This window comes from Octodon degus, unplaced genomic scaffold (genome assembly GCF_000260255.1).
Source record: "Octodon degus isolate 3935 unplaced genomic scaffold, OctDeg1.0 scaffold00015, whole genome shotgun sequence".
Taxonomy (NCBI): domain Eukaryota; kingdom Metazoa; phylum Chordata; class Mammalia; order Rodentia; family Octodontidae; genus Octodon; species Octodon degus.
In genome coordinates, this window is record NW_004524591.1 from 13,938,387 (window position 1) to 13,942,398 (window position 4,012).

Genomic DNA, 4,012 nt, shown 5'->3' on the forward strand with positions numbered 1-4,012 from the left:
GCATGAAGTGTAGAAGAATCAACTTCTAATCATGGCTGTTAGCAGTAGGAAAAGTATGGAGTATCACTTGAAAAGTAAGAAACACAAGATAGTATTTGTGTTTGGATATAGTCCAAAAAGGTTTGGCTAAGGCTGTGTTAAGGGCTTGGTTGCTGTCGCTTGGTATTACTGGGAGATGGCTAAACCTTCAGAAAGTGGGGCAGTGGAATGACATCTTTGGGAGTGTGTCCTTAAAGGAAACATCAGGATCCTGGTCCTTTCCTGTTTCTCTTTGTTTCCCAGCTGCAATGAGGTGAGAAGGCTATGACATACTGTGCTGCCACACATCCCAAACAGGATGAGACAACCATGGATCGAAGTCTATGAAACTGGGAGCCAAAATAAACCTTTTTACCTGGAGATTTTAATATATTTATTTGAAAACCAAGGCCTGTGAAAGAGCACACTAAGTAGTCACATGTTTTCTCTTCAGCCAAAGACTTGGAGACAAGTTCTTGAGGTGGGCACAGAGTGAGGCTACATGCACGGAGGAGCCGGTCCTGTGAGGGCTCCCGCCTACTCTCTCCACAGCCAGATGGGCTTTGAACAGTGGGAGTTTGTCTGGTCCCTTAGTCATCATATACTCAAATGGCTTTGGGGGCTCTGGCTCTTGCCGTTCCTCCTTGATTTTGGGGTGGTGCACCGCCATGGGTTCCATCAGCTTTTATATGTTTTCACTGGTGTGCTTCAGAATGGTGATGCCTCTGATGGAGAGTGGCTTGAAAGGTTGGTACCTACAGGTCTCTGGCATGGTGCGGACCTTCTGCTGGGTGGGCACAACTCAGGCTGGGTTATCCAACAGCTGGAAATTTGGCTCAGGTTCCTTTTTCTTTTTTCCTGTTTCATCCACTTCCATTTTTCTCATCCTCATTTTTACTTTCTTTTTCCTTCTCTTTGGCTTTGGTAGTAATAGATAACACAGCAGTAGAAACCTTTTCCTTTTGGTATTTCCAGAAGGACAGAATACACAAATGCACATGGTTTATAGTTTGATTTATACTGAAACTTTGGCATCTCTAAATTCCTGTTTAGGCCAATGACAGAAATGTGAGAGAGGAAACCAGAACCAGAACTGGGTAAAGATAAGGACACCAACCACAGAAAGCATATGTGTGTGCCCGATTCTGGACTGTAAGGAGATTGTGACATTATGGCCACGTGCATCTAGTATGCCCTGAGCCAGAATAGTGCCAAACTTGGCCATGACATCATTATGCTTATCACTGATGACTTTGGAATAAAGCTGTCGGAACTGATTCACCTTTGGATATGTGATCTCAGTCTGTTGGATCATTATTTGTGTGGAGGCTATGAGAGCCCTTTGCCTCACGTAGTTCACAGGACCAATTGTCCCTAGGTCTAGCAAATTAATTGCTTCCTTGCTTCCCATACTGGCATTGCAGATGCCCAGGGCCATTGCGGCTCTGTATGCACATAAGGGTTGTAACTCTTCAATAGTAGAGAGACCACACTAGGACACTGCTCAGGGGTCCTGAATAGAATGAAGCCAAGTGATTTGACTGCTGCCCTCCTAACAGCATCATTAACATCACTGACAGCAACATGTAGCAGGCATCAAATAGCTTTGTTGTTACCAGAGCCTCAATAAGCCATGGCCACTATATACATTCCAGACCTATGAAGAATTGGGTCCTTATCCTGACAGAGAGACTCAATGAGCATGTCAGCCTCTTCCATCCTCCCATACATCACTAAGGCAATGCCGACAGCGAGACCATTCAGGATCTTCTCATGCTGCCTTTCCTGGGCATAGCCAACCATGTCCTCAATAGCCTGGGCATTTTTAGAGCCCAACATAGCCAAACCTAGGGCCAGCCCAGCTGCTTCTCCCATCACAGCATCATCCTGGTAAAGTTAGTTTTCAGCAAATCATAAACATCTTGGTGTGCAGTTTCCATGGCAGCCAAACCAAGGCCCAGGCTGCCTTCATGCTGAAAGATATTGCTGGCATTCTTGAGCTCATTCAGCAGGCAATCTATTATGTCACCACCATGTTTGGCATGAATGAGCCCCAGTGCATAGAGACCCCGCTTTCCTGGTAGGCTGACCCTGGAGACGTGTCTTTGGGAAGGTAGGTTGCCATGAACTGCAATGCTTCCTTTTCGTGAGCCTTGTGAATTATATCCAAACTGGCTGTAGCAGTAAACTTAGCCATTAGTGGCTCTGGCCAACCATTCCAAATTATCTCTAAGAAACTGGTCACTGGTAGTCCCACAGTGGATGAGAGTTTGCTATGATAGTTGCCATGTGGCATACTGAATTCCGTACTTCATCCTTTGTGTTTTTTAGAATCATGAGGTCTGTGCTATTATTTTGTGTTAGAAACTGCAGATGTATTTCAATAACTATTTTACCACTTAAAATTTTAATCATTTTCAAAGTCTGGTCCTTAGGCTCTGAATTTGCATCTGGTGTCTTTCCTGCAAGTGTACGGCCTGTCTTGTCTTCTGTCTCCATCATCTCACTGTCTTTCTCAGAACCTGTAACAGCATCTGTGTTGGTGGAGCCAGCCACAGAGGCAATGGAGGTACCCACAGTTCCAATATTCTGGACCATGGAGGACGGAAACTGCTGGCTGGCACGTTCATACAAATCAAAGCAGATCTGATAGGCCATGAGGAGGTTGTCTTCCTTCACCAGTTTTTCTAAGATGTCACTCACAGTTTGAGGATCATCTAAGAATATTAAGCACTGACAAACATTGATGAAATCAGGTTTCTCCAAATTCATGTAGATTTTAACTAGAACTCTTAGTACTTTATTTCAGAACTGTGTATTCTGTATTAAAGACATGCAGAGCTTCAGGCTGTTAGCTAGCATTCCCGGAACGTGATTTAATTCTAGTATGGTCTTCTCAAAGACATCTAGTCTTCTTGTCTCCAAAGCAATGTTGATAGCCTGCTCATACTTGTGATCTTCTAGACATCATTGGAACATTTTATTCATGATGCCTTCCAATCTCTGGCCAATTGTTTTTTTTTTTTTTTCTCTCTTTCAGGCAAATCTGCATTTTCCACACACTGCTTGGTATAGTGATCAATGCATTTTGCTATAATAGTCTCCACATACTCAGAATTATTATGGACATTGAAGAGATCACCTGCTCTAAGAGTATAATTCAGAGACTCTTCAAAAGCTTCCAGGTGATAAAATACTTTAGATGCCACTAAGGCCTCAAACTGCCGACTCTGGAAACCTTCATCTTCATATGAAACTTCTATTTTGTCTGCAGACTCAGAAATTTCTTCCCAGAAGTCATTGACAACTGCATTCAATTTGTGTAGTGCAAATTCCCTAAGCTGTCATTCTTTTTCATCCAGAAGAGAAATAATTCCAGCGGCTGAGGTGATCATGACTGCATCCAGCATTTGCCAGTCCACTTGCTCTCTGACCCAGCTGCACCAGGATGTGTCAGCCCATGCTCTGCTAGCTCTGTTGGGTGGCTGTGTTTCCCAGGAGTGCTCCTCAGTCAGTTGCCTGCTCTCCTTTTTCACCTTTAAAAAATTGATTTTCTCAGGCATTTTACCATAGTAACACCCAGCTGAGAGAAGTGAGAGGAAGCAGGATGACCATATGAGCATTGTGGGGACAGTCACATCTTCCAGTGCTGCCGTGGATGTCAGTAGGAGGTGACACAGAGACATCCCATGGCGGAGGAGTGATTCAGATACCTTTGGGAAGAGAACAATTCTTTAGGTAGTAAAGGAAATGTCATAGGACAAAGAAGAGAATAAAAGAACAATATAAAGGGAAAGATAATTATTTGAAGGAAAAGAAATCACTCTGCCTCATTTTCTTAGACCCAGCAGGTGGTCAGACCTTATGATCTCAGGACTTCCCAGTAAAGAGACAAGAGGCGTGAAGCTCATGCATGGGGCAGTAATCCCAACTCAGCAATCCAATGCAGGCATGGAGCCTCCCACCCCCTCAGGGCACAGGAAGTGCTTTAGAC

At 44.0% G+C, this 4,012-nt stretch overlaps 1 pseudogene; it reads right to left on the reverse strand.

The window, feature by feature from the left end:
• Positions 1–445: 445 nt before the first annotated feature.
• Positions 446–3,413, reverse strand: LOC101592742 (annotated as a pseudogene).
• Positions 3,414–4,012: the final 599 nt, after the last annotated feature.